The sequence below is a fragment of the Magnolia sinica genome, chromosome 7, assembly GCF_029962835.1.
Source record: "Magnolia sinica isolate HGM2019 chromosome 7, MsV1, whole genome shotgun sequence".
In the NCBI taxonomy this organism is placed as follows: Eukaryota; Viridiplantae; Streptophyta; class Magnoliopsida; order Magnoliales; family Magnoliaceae; genus Magnolia; species Magnolia sinica.
Genome location: NC_080579.1, coordinates 22,366,652 through 22,380,515, shown reverse-complemented (window position 1 = coordinate 22,380,515; position 13,864 = coordinate 22,366,652). Strand labels below are relative to the sequence as shown.

The 13,864-nt window shown below is 41.6% G+C and overlaps 1 non-coding gene across 1 annotated transcript; it reads left to right on the top strand.

Moving 5' to 3' along the window:
- The first annotated feature begins 6,226 nt into the window (after positions 1–6,226).
- On the top strand, positions 6,227–6,333 carry LOC131252396 (small nucleolar RNA R71). The gene has a single exon (XR_009174418.1). It is a non-coding gene; the product is annotated as a small nucleolar RNA R71 (small nucleolar RNA).
- The last annotated feature ends 7,531 nt before the right edge of the window (positions 6,334–13,864 follow it).

Below are 13,864 nucleotides of genomic sequence, written 5' to 3'. Positions count from 1 at the left end.
CGTGGGGGCCAAGTGAATGGATGGTGTGAATATATGATACATCACAAGGTGGATGGATGTGAGAATAAAACAGATACATTTTGGTGTAACTACAGAATACTTAAATCAATGTGGGTCCCATGTCTAGCTGGACGGATGGACTAGATATACAATATATACATAAGGTGGGTCCCACCATCCAGAGTGCTGGACAGTGTGGATCAGGCCCACACATCATGGTAGCTCACTTAGCACAAAACAGATGGACGGTATGGCTACAAAATCATGGTGCGTCCCACAGTACCGTCTAGATGGACGGACAACTTGGATATACAATACATCACGGTTGGGCTCCACGCAGTAGGAATGAACCACATACATCATGCATGCCCCACCGGCATGGATGCAACACATACACCAGGTCAGGGCCCACCATCCAGCTCCCTATTGGACATGTTGGGGAAATATATACATCATGGTGGCTGGATGATGAAACACATATATCACGGTGGGTCACTCAGATGGACGGTGGATATACACTATATATATCATGACAGGCCACAAACATCAGGGCCCACCGCCCCATACATATGGACGGTGTGGGTATAAAACATATATGGTGGGTCCCTTCGAGATGGACAGACAGCTTAGGTAAAACACATATATTAGAGTGGTCTACAGTCCAGATGGACAGACGACGTGGATGAGATCCATATATCAAGCGGGTTCCACAAAACTAGCTGACGTCAATGCACAGCAGCTAAGTGCTGCTCGTCCAGCAGATGGGCGATTTGATAAAACACATACCTCATAATCAGACCCTCTGATCTACTAACGTCAATACAACAACAATAAACCCATACATCGTGGTACATCCCACACAGATGGACGGTTGGGATAAAACCCATGCATCAGGGCTGGGCTCCAAGGGTTGGATGGACAACCTGGATCAACACATATAACATGGTGGTGGGCCTCACACCTGGCAATGGGCCCCATCAGTTTAGACTGCATGGATATGAAGCACATGCAGCAAGGGGCCAGCGACTAGCAATTGCTGCATGCTGGCTGTTTTTGGTCCAGGCCCTAAGATGATCTGAAAGACTGGATGGGCGGTGCTGATAAAACCCATACGTTGTGGTGGGGTCTACACGTCCCACGCGTGGACGGTGGACATACAACACATCATCAAGGTGGCCACCCAAATCCTGTTCAGGGATGGATGGTTTTGATAAAACACACACATAGGGGTGGGTCCCACACCACCCGTTTAGATGGACGGTGTGGGTAAAAAAAACATATACATCAACGTGGGTCCCACCTGCCCACACATGCCAGGCAGGAGCATCCAGCACTGTCCTTTACTGGATGGTGTGGATGAAATAGATACAGCATGGTGGGCCTTATATCTTGCTAACATCAATACTCTAGCTATATAGCTGGGGTACGGTACTCCAGCCAATCTGTTTCTACATTAGGTGGGTCCCACGTGGGGCTGACCACACACACACACACACACACACACATATATATATATTTATTATTACTTTTTTTTTTTTGCATTTTCCCTTCACACAGTCCAACAGCAGAGGCTGCTGGACGGAATGGATATATAACGCAGTTTTTTTCTAAAGATAAAGCTGATATTTATGGTGTCCCTTCATCCGGGCCTGTCCAATACGAACGGTTAGGATCAAGCACATGTGTATCAAGGTGGATCCCCACACAGTGGTAGGTGGTCCCACTGTCCAGAGGTCTGGACAGTGTGGATCGAAACCACATACAGATGGACGGTATGGAAGTCATATGCATCAGGTATGGTCCACATCAGCATGGCCCACCAGCCTTGAAGCAGGCTGATATTTATGTTTTTCCTTCAATCAGGTCAGTCCAAACGGACTGTCGGGTGGGCCGACTCAGTAGATGGCTGGATAAAATACATTCATTATGGTGGGCCACAAAAATATTGAAGAGAGAGATAGAGAGAGAGAACGAGAGATGGGGGAGCTCCGCCACTATGAGCTCCCCTAGGTAGGCCATATACAATGCATATAACAAGATGGGTCCAAAATGAGATCCATACCATCATTCGGTAGGCCCCACTTAGTTCATAAAAAAAATTACAATCTAACCCTATAAAACACCCACCGTTTCCCTCCTTGGCTCCTTGATCTCCCGAGCTCCTAAACTTCCTCTTTGATGGAGGATGATGAGAATTGAAGGGTTGGATGGTGAGGATTGAGAGGGGGTAGGAAGTGGGCCACTTTTGGCTCTTCTCTCCTTAGTCTTTTTCTCTCTTAGTTGTTAGGAAAAATGCTAGAGAATGAGTGAAAGATGGGAGATGTAAGGAGAGAGGGATGGGTGTGTAAGAAGGATGGGATGAGAGGTATGGTGGTGTGACTTTTGGGTAAGGCTTGTGTAAGAGAGGGATGGGTTGTGATGGGATATACTTGATTGATTTGAAATGTGGTAGAGATTCTCTCAGAATTTGTAATGTGCAACGTTTCCCTCGAAATAAATGCGGGCTCACAACTCCTAGATTGGGTATCGCATCTGTGGGCGAGACGCAGCGTTGGAACCGTGGTGACGGTGTGGTCACTAGGGTATAAGTTTCGAGTCGAGACGATATAAATACAAAGGATGCGACTTAGGGTCGGAGTAAATGCCGATTACAGGTCTCGGATCGCCAGAATTCGACCGAGAGGACCGCAAGAGTCTAAGGAACGGTACGGGCTAGGATATGGGCCTTACAACATTGATAATCACAAGAGTATTCAGGATAATCGTAACCTAAACCAAAACTTGCCTTACAATTCAACTTTTCATTCTTCTAGCTTTTGATTTTTCATTGATGGCTTTCACGCTATGTCAACCTTTTAATGGTAAAGCCAAGGAGGGGAATCAAACCCTTACCTATAGGGAGTAAACTCATGGTGAAGACCATTTGCCCAACCCTTTCCAAAGGTAACTATTTTTTAGCTAGGTACTATAGTTTCTTTGAACATGATGGACAAATTCCATAGGTTGGCTCCTTCCATGTCTAGTGACCACCAGGTTAACAATTCAATATCGAACTGAAGCCTTAATGTGTAAGCGAGGTGTGACATGTGAAATCATGACTCAATCAATGTTTTAAAACTTCTAATCATGGATTAACAATTCGACTTAACTATGAAATCTATCAGATAGCTGAATCTAAGAGTCATAAATTACCAACATTACGTATCTTATAATTCTAAATCAAAGATGGCCATCAACATCGCTTCGAATTCACAAGAATTTCTAGAAAGATTTTAAAAATTTTCTACAATTTTGCTCAAGACCTAGAAAATACTAATTAGGTAATCTAATCTCCCATCCCCAACAAAAAATCTACATTGTCCTCAATGTAAAAGATATACGCATGCATTGCATATGAGACAACGAAAGTAAAGGAGAAGTGATGAAAATATAGTACCTAATGACGGAGTTAAACAGATTCTTTCCCAAAGAGATTGCAGCATGAAGGCGACTTGGCACAAGAGTTAATCCAACCAAAGCAACCTATCCTAAAACAACTTAGAAAGCAAAATAACCTAACGGCATAAAGTCGACTATTCTAGAACGATATAAAGCAAACTACCCTAGTCTTATGAAAGCAATAAACTTATCTATACCTCCGTCAGACTAGGAGATCAAGGGAATAACTACTTAGTCATGTTGCAAGTTTCCTCCTCCAGCCAATATCTTGATAAATTTCTCAGAAGGTTTCTCAACAAGATCATCTAAAAGCCCCTTTTGCAATAGGCTTGGATGGTCTGGAGTATGAATTCTCAGAGAAATTTATATACCTCAGCATAAGGTTTCCTCTTAATCTCCTAGGTGTCCAAAGTATATACGATTCACCGATGATAGAAAAAGTTTCAATATCAGTATAACATGGTGAATCAGAAACTATATATAGATGAAATTCAGAATTTTTTTAGTAGGTGGTATAGTCTCAACACACTTCGAAGTTGCAGTCTTCGGTTCAATTTTCAGCTTCTCCTTTAATGGTAAACATTCAGGATCTGGGGGAGGAGAGTCTTTAAAATAAGGGTTTTCTCGGTTAGTAAGAACTACCAAGGTATTGTCTTGCTAGGTATCCATTATATTTCGTATCATGGGATTGTTTATATCCACAAAGTGTACTAAGCCATCTTCTAAAGAGTCAAAGTATTTAGTTGAAAGGAGTTCATTCATTATATCGAGATCTGTGATGATATGCCCAATAACTCCCTTATTTTCTTTAAGAGTAGAAATGAGCATACTCTCTTGGTTTGTCTCAAGGTGGGATGAAATCACCACTGGGTATTCTCTTCTTGACCTAAATAATCATATTTCAAATTAGAGGGCAATGGTTTTAGGCCAAGCTTCGGTGCCTTGAGGCTAGACGGTAGAGGCACTACATCAGTTTGGGGGCAATTCTTCAATTTGTCACCTCCACCGGTTAACTTCAAGTACCGGCACAGCATCAAGCATGACACCCATCTCCCTAATCATGTCATCATCAAAATCCTGGGAGTGGGCTAGGCATGTCTCTTGAGGATTAAAGGATAAAGTCAAAGGTGTTCTTTCTTCCACGAAAGAGTCAATCATGTTAATGTCGTGAAAATCATCATCATCATCTAACCGTATGCCTATATTGAAAAAGATGTTTAAGTACAATGTCATATTCCCGAAAGACATACTCATGACTCTATTCCTGTAATTAACGATTGCATTTGAAGTGGTAAGGAATGGGCGACGAAGAATGACGAGAATTTGAGTGCTCATGTTACTGATAGGTTCAGTATTCAGGCTGATAAAATCTACAGGGTAGTAGAATCTATCAACCTGGACCAACACATCCTTAATTATCCCTCTCGGTACACGAATTGAGTGATCAACAAGTTGTAATATGGTTAAGATGGGTCTTAATTCACCCAATTCTAACTGCTTGTACGCCGAGTAGGGAAACAGATTGACGCTCGCTTCTAAGTCAAGAAGTATGTGCTCAATTTGATAGTTCCCGATTACACATGATATGGTTGGGCTACCGGGATCTTTGAATTTATGCGGCACATCTTGCTTTAGGATGACACTCACTTTCTCAGTCAAGAAGATTTTCTTTTGAATATTTTACCGACTTTTGGTTGTGCAAAAGTCTTTCAGAAATTTGGCATATGAAGGTATTTATTTTACAACATCAAGTAGAGGAATATTGACCTTCAATTATTTCAACACCTTTAGAATGTCCTGAGAGTTAGAGAGAGGTTTTGGTGCAACCAACCGTTAGAAAAATGGAGCAATCAGCTTACCCTAAAGTTTCGGTTCTAATTCTTGTTGGGCAATGCTAGGTTTATCATCGTTGTCCTTTTCTGGGTCCTTAGGCTTTTCAACCCTCACTGGAATAGTTTTGTCAATTATCTTTCTACTCCTAAAAGTGGTGATAGATTTAGCTTGTGCCATCTAATTTGAAGAGCTGGGGTCACTTATCTCATATTGCTGTTTAGGATTGGGGAGAGGTTGAGCAGGAAGCATCCCCTTTCCCTCAATTACCAATTGTGACTCCATCCTTTGGACAGACGACGCAAGCGTTCCAATCACTGATTTGATTTTTTGGATTGCTTATGCCGTATTCTGATTAAATAGCTCTTGGTCCTAAATGTATTTTAGAACTGGATCCTCTTGAGGTTTCCCTTGATTTGGAATTTAATTGAAGAAACCTTGAGGGGTAGTAGTTTGTCCATTCCTCCAAATGAAGTTTGGATGATTTCTCCAACTAGGATTGTACGTATTAGAGGTGGGTCCATTGAAAGGTCTTTTGTAATTATTTATGACATTAGATTGCTCAGTCAATACCTCTTAAAAGGCAGATATAGTTGGACAATTTTCAGTTGCGTGACTATTACAACCACAAATACCGTAAACAACTTCCTTACCCTTATCCTTCTTTAATTTCATGGCCTCAAATTTCCTTATGAAATTAGCCACTTTAACATTGATATCATCATCCTCTTTTAGAAGGCATACTCCGCCCCTTTCCTTTGATTGAGTGGGCCTAGAAGTGGCACTTGATTTTGGGTATGTGTCCCATGATTGTGCGTTTTCAGCAAGTCTATCCAAGTAATCCCACACATCATTGACATTTTTATTCATAAATCTCCCATTGCACATTGTCTCGACCAATTGGCGCATGGCAGATGTCAGCCCATCATAGAAGAAGTGTGTAATGTGCTACATTTTAAATCCATATTGTGGGCATGAGCTGACAAGATCCTTGAACCGCTCTTAACATTGGAAGAATATTTCATCCTCCTTTTGGGCGAAGTTCCTAATTGACTTTCTAAGGGTGTTCGTTTTGTGATATGAAAAAATTTCTTTATGAACTCCCTTTGCATATCATTCCATGTGCCAATAAATCTAGGATGTAGTGAATGTAACAACGTCTTAGCTTTCTCTTTCAAAGAAAAGGGAAAGAGTTTCAGTCTGACTGTGTCCTCAGATACGTTTGGAAAATATAAAGTGGCTATGATCTCATTAAACTCTTTCAAGTGTAGATACAGATTTTCAAATTCAAGCCCATGAAATTTTGGAAGGAGTTAAATCACCCCTGGCTTGATATTCATGTGTCCCATATTTTCTGTAAAAACCATGCATGAGGACATGCTCACCCCCGCCTACTGTAAATAATCTCGCAAAGTACGAGGCGAGGGTGCTTGATGCACCTCATTCTCATCTTGGATATCTTCCACCCTAGGTTGAGGGAGAAGAGGTTGGTTTGCAGCCATCACTTCAATCAACTCTGGGGATCTCGAGCGGTGTCTAGTCCTGCAATGGATACCCCTCAACCAATCCTCCTTTAGTCAAGAGATGTCGAGTATTATCATGGACCAACTTGGGCATGAAACACTCGTAGCCCTCAATTCAGGTTCTAAAGCTAACCTAAAGGAAATAGAATTCTAGGAATAATTAGAAAAGAGTTGGAAGGAAGTTACCAAATTCGAAGTTTCTAAGTTAGATCCTGCAAAATAAAACAAACTAAGTTAGTTTCTAAGGATAAAAAATCTAGAAATAGCAAGAGATCCTAAAATAGAAAGTAAACTAGTTTCTAAGAAGGGAAAAATTTCCTAAAAGGAAATATAATCCTTCTAAAACAAATTAGGAAAGTTCTAAACCTAAATTAGAAAATGAGAAAGTTTCTAAAAATAAAAGAAATCCTAGAAAATGAGAAAGTTTCTAAAAATAAAATAAAGGAAATATGAGTTAGTTTCTAAAATTAGAAAGAGTTTCTCAAAGGGGAAATAACTAACCTAGTTTCTAAAAGTTAATTAGGAAAGTTCTAACCTAAAATTAGGAAGTTAGTTTCTAAAAATAAAAGAAGTCCTATAAAAAATATAAAATAAATCCTAATCAAGAAATAAAAAAATTAGAAAGAGATTACCTATATCAGGGTCCTATAAAACAAGAAAGTTAGGTTAGTTTTTAGGAATCAAACAGAAAACATAATCCTAAAAATAAAAATTAGAAAAACCCTAATCTTAACCTAATTCTAAAACTAGTTAATCTAAGAAGAACGTAACCATCAATCCCCGGCAACGGTGCCAAAAACTTGTTTACAGCCCAAGTATAAGGTTGTGATGTAGTAATAATCTCGATAAGACTGAGGTCAAATCCACAGGGACTGAACCTTGTACGTAATATGAAAGTAACTTGAACTAGAAATAGGCAAAGATGTAATCTAAATCAAGAAATTTTAAAAAAGTATAATAGTGAAATCTTAAACTAAAACTTGTAGAATTTAAAGGTGGGAAACTAAGATGCCAAGGATCCACTTGTAGAGATCAGGGAGATCTACGCTTGATTCAAGAACACAACTGGATTTAGAGTCCTATCTTCATTCAATTAGAAGATAATCCATTAAAACACAAATATGAACTTCCTTTTGATCTAGTTTTCAAGAGATGAGAAGGATGTGAATTTGGCTTAATTCCATCACAAAACCATGCCGATGAGACAAAGTAAACAATAGAAGTTAGCCAATCCACAATCAATCCAAGGGGATTATGAACGTTAGGAAAGATTCCATCACCCAACCATGCCTATGAGACGATGGTGAATAACAAGGTTCCCAAGTTCACAATTCCTATAATGAAAAGAGCATACTTAAAGCTATCGCAGATCTATTGTAATTTAAATCACAACAAACCATTAAAAATAGAAAGTATCTCTTTTAATCAAACTAAAATCAAAGAGCATCCAACTTAAACATGAATCAAACCATAGAAAACATTCCATCATGTGTAAGACTCGACCCGAGTTCATGTGTGTGCATGCGTATTTATAAGTATGCATTTTGTTTATCTTGATCCCGCGGTCCTACCAGTTGAATCCCGCAGACCCACAGCCCTCGGATAGTGTTTGCGATCATCCTTAAGTCCGATCATGTAGACCTGACTCGGATCGAGCCAATACATGTGCCATCTTGTCTGCTTCGTCGTTGCGGTTCCAACGCCACGTCTTGTACCTCCATCCGATGTATAGATCATAAGTTGTGTATATCTCACGTTACAACACTTGATCTTGATCATGTGGCCCACTTGGGAGTAGTGCATGTAGCCCCACTCCCTTTTTGCCCAAGTTCCAACACACACCACACACACACACAACCTAAACCCCATCTTCTACACCACCCACTACTCACACACTACCCATCCCTATTCCAAGCCTATGAGTCTATGAACATTGTTTATATCACCCTAGCATTATGATGGATTTGCCTATCTTAGGAGAGAACTCATGATGACTCTCTCTCTCTCTCTCTCTCTCTCTCTCTCTCTCTTCTAGCAATTTCTCTTCTCTCCCTCTCATTTCTCTCTACTCTCCTCTCTCTTCTCCTGATCCATGCAACCAAAGCTCCCAAATGTCCAGCCCTCTTCCTCCATTTTTTCAGCCCTTTGAAGCTTCCATATATACCTCACAATCCAACCCCGAAGAATCCATCCTAGCTGCTGATTCTTCTTCCTTGGTGCTAGATCTCCCTTGTGTGGAAGAAGGAGAGGTAGATTTAAAGGTGGGTGTCTATAAAAGTACTGATCTCTCTTCTCTCTCTTGTTTCTTTTATTTCTTCATGTATGGGACACGTGGGACCCACCAATCCATGGTGGGGATCCCATTTAATCCCTTGGATGTGGCCATTGGCCCATCCTTCATGCATGTGTTACTCCATGATGGGGCCATTCTCCATGGACCCCATCATGATGTATTTCATAATCTCAGCCCTTATAAGGTCATCTAGTCCTTTGTTTTATGGTGGGGATAGCATCCCCACCTCAGGTTTTATTGTGGGGTCCATGCATGCATGGACCCATAAGATGAGCATTATATGGATGATTTTTTATTTTTTTTTGCATGAGGGATTTATAATGGCGAAACCCTCTATGTATGGCCGATTACTTCTTTCTTTCTTAGTGAGAGTGCTGATCATGAGTGTGTGGCCCACCTTGTGGACCAACAAAATCCCAACCATCCATAGAGAGGGGACGTTTTCACAAGTCCCTCCCATTAAACATGTGGCCCCTAAATGCACAAAAGGGGTGCACGCAAGGTTATTTTTGGTGATGGGATGGTTTGGATATTTGTGGGGCCCACTTGGTTGGACCACACCATGATTTTCAAGGGCTAGATCCCCATTTAATTTATGTTTGTAATTTATTTTTGTGAAGTACATGTTGCTGTCCAATCTGTCTAGGCAGATTTTGGACCACTTTGGGGCCTAATTTTTAGTCATTTTTTGGAGAATTTGATGCCATCCAATATATGATTCTTGAAGACCTATGTCACAGCTATAAACCTACCAAATTTCAGTCCCATCTGACCCTGATTGAGGTCCCAAAGGTGTGGCTCAAGTGAGGTGATTAGTCTGAAATTTCTGCACTATTCCAGCAACATATCAGTGTGGAATTATTTAAATATAAAATAATTTTTCCACTGGTGGGCCACATCCGTGGACCGCAACTTATAGTACATATATGAGGGGACATAAAACCTATTTTTCTCAAATTTTTTGAGGCCATTGATCCACCCCATTGGAGGCTCAGATCAGGGTCTATCAAAATTCTACACTTAGCAGATTTTCTGGATAGTTTGTATTCCTTGAATTAATTAAAATACTTATGACCATCCAAAAATTATGAAAGTTTTTGGAGATGTGGAACACCCATGGAAGGACCACCCTCTAAATTTTCAGGGCCATCAGGCCCCTGTACCGACCGTGGTGAGGCCTGGAGTGGCCCACCAGGCTGAGTCGTCCAGCCTTGGTTTGTCGTCCAGGCCACCTTGTGGGCCCACCTTGATGAATTTTGTTGTCTCACCTTCCATCAAATCTTGTTCCATATGGGACATGGCCACCTCCCTCTGTTGTTTCCATTTTTGGGGTCCTTTTGGGTAATTTTTAGGCCAAATACCGAGGCCCATAGGATTACCCACCATGGGATGCCCAGCCCATTGGGCTGCTGCTGGACGTCCAGTCCAGCAGCATGGCCCATCTGATTTATGTGTTTAATCTACTCTCTTCATTTAGTGGACCCCTTGTGATATGTATGGGTCACCAGGAACTAAAATAAATATATAAATTAATTAATTTTTAAATATCCAGCAAGCCAAATTGTGGGTGGGCTGGAATTTCAGCAATAGGCCCAACGTTGTTGCCCATAAATGAATATTTTGGGGTAGCATGGTCCACCAAATTTGGGGACATTATTACACATATCTTACCCTATTGTAAATTATATTTTATGCTTAATTAGTACATACTTGAGGCCCACCCCAGTTGAGGTTTTATTGGGTCCATATTTCTAGCTAATTGTTGGACTATTTAGCCCTTTTTGGGCTGGAAATTTTAGATAGGATCATTGGACCTTGGGGCTTATATTTATCATGCTATTGTGATGGGTTTTGTGGGCCAAAATACTCAAGTATTTGGGCCCTTGGCTGCCCATTAAATTAACCCCATACTTGGGCCAAGAAGTGAGGCCCAACTCACTTGTTTCAAACATAAGAATTTGCCTATATGGTTGGAATATCGGGCTGCCCATTAGGCCCACCACAATGTATGGGTTTTTGATATTTATAGTTGGGCCCGACCTTGCTTGAGGGCCCACCATATTTCCTATGTGTTGGGCCATGTGTATTGCCCCCCTAGGCCCATGGATTGTTTTAGGCCTTGGGCCTCGGTTTGCTCAAGTAGTAGCAGGCTACCTTTTGGGACCTAGTTGAGGTTGGATGTCCTCCGGGGTGATCTTAAGGTAGGCCCATGGGTTTCTCTATAGATGGTTAAAGGCCCACCATAGACTCTATACACCCTCCATCTGGTGGAGCCCCTTATGAATATTGTTGGCCTTCATGAGATTGTTTCCACATAGTTGGTTAATTTCTGAACTTTAGTAGGTCCAGGAAGTCAAACGGGCTAAAATTTTATCAAAGGGCCTAAAATGTACATTTTTATGGTCAAAACTTTATTTGGCTATGGTGTAAGACCCGTATCCTAGCCCTTACTGTTCCATTGACTCCTGCGATCATTACCATTGAATTTCAGCAATTCGTGACCAATGATCGATGTTTGCACATGACCTTAAGTCGTATCCCGTAGATCTGAGTTAGCTCAATTCGACACTTGTACCATTACGATCGCACCGTCGTCACGGTTCCGACGCCACGTATTACGCGCCGAGGTGATACCCAGGCCAGGAGATATGGTCCCGTATTCAGTTTGAGAAAACACCGCATGTTTGCAATCCCAAGAGAATCTTTACATCATGTCCCATCAATTAATCAATCAATCAATCAATCACCTCATTTCAAGTATAAGAGCAACCTCAAAGTCAACTCTCTCCCTCTCTCTCTCTCTTACACACCCATACATGTCAAGTACAACTATCACCTCGCATCCATCACCTCTCTTACAACCACCCATTCTCTCTCTCTCTCTCTCTCTTCACAATTTCCAAGCAACACCAAAGAAGAAAAAAGTACACGTCCAAACATTTCAAGAGAGAAAAGTGTATGAGTGCGGCCCACTTCATCTCCCAAAATCCTTCATCATAGCCACTCATTTCTCATCACCCTCCATCAAAGAGAGGCACAAGTAGATCGGCGTTCCATCGGACCAAGAAGATTGAACGATGGGTGTTTTTATAGGCCTAGATTTCTTGTTTTGATGATGGGCCAAGTGAGGCCTACCAATTGATGGTATGGATCTCATTTTGAACCCTAGATATGGTCGATGGCCTACCTTGATTCTCATGATCACTCCATGATGGGGCCATTCTCCATGGACATCATCATGATGTTTACTTTCTAGTTTGAAAGAGGTCATCTAGACCTTCTATTTTGGTGGAGAAGGAATCCTCACCATTGATTTTTGATTTGGTGGGCCCACATGTATTGGGACCCACATGATGTATGATTGAATGTAGGAGCGGAGGGTCCATAGTGTCAGGGTCCCTCCATCATCATGTGTCTATCTCTCCCTCCCTCCCTCCTTTATTTTGTGGCCCACTTAATGAGAGTATGTGATGTCTAGACCGTCCATCAAATGGACCCCACGGCCGTCCAAGTTATGTGGGCCCTTCCCTCTGGATGGATGATGGGAAAACACGAATAACAGCTTGATCCAAATCATGTGGGCCACGTCCATGTGGGACCCACTATGATGAAATGTATGTTCACACTGTCCAGCGTCCCTGGACGATGGACGTGTAGTGAAGTGTGATAAGCAAGGGGATGCACTCCAGCATCTGGACGTGCTTTGTAAAAAAAAAAGAAAGATAATATTAGAATTTCAGGAGGGCTGCTCATGTAGGCCCCACCTTGATGTATGAATTCAATCCACACCATCCATCCTATTTCCCAACTCATTTTAGGCGTTGAGTCGAAAAATGAGGCTAATCCGACTATCTGGCGGGCCATAACATAGAAAACATTGTCCTTTTACCGTTGAAATCCACCTGCTGTTTCTACACACCAAAACATGCCGAATATTGGGCTTGTTTGGCCTATCTTGGGCATAGAATCCAATGGGTGGGGTGGATTCTCCTGATGCGGGCCTCACCTAGGAAAAACCTCAGAAAAATAGTTTTTCTTTTAAAAAAACATGAGAAGCAATAGGCGCTGTTGATGCTACAACAACGTCCTGCTGGTGCTGCGTATGTGTGTTGGCATTAACACCGTGCATTTGTTAGGCCTCCTTTTGGGACCGTGGGCCACTCCAAAATTAGCCGTATGTGGTGCTTAGGTGGCCCACATCACAGGGAACAATGTGATTGAACATCTTCCATTGAAACCCTTTATGGGTAATAGGAGTTTTGGATCCATATGAAATTTGTTTTTCATTTTAACCCACGTCTTTGTGACCTTATTAACAGATTGGATGGAGAATAAACATTATGGTGGGCCACACGTGTGGCCCCACCATGGTTGTGTTGCATCCTCACCGTCCAACCTCTGAATGGTGGGAGGCTGGGTCCATTGGAATACCTTACACCTGCTATATACATAATAATATTATATATATGTTATGTATATATATTATAATATTATAATATGATATAATATTATATTATGTATATAATATATATACATATCAGTGGTATACTACACGTGTGGGCTCCGTGTGGGACCCACCTTTTTGGGACACAGATTGCTGGTGTACGTGTACAACAGCTGTATTAACGTTGCCCAACAACGTGGGACCCACCTTTCATCCTAGGCGTCCATCCGTTTGAACGGTGGGTCCCCACCATGGCATGCACGTGATGTCCAAACCGTCCATCCATTGGCAAGCTCGTTTTAAGGCTTAAGCCTAACTAAGGTAGGTTCAAATCTT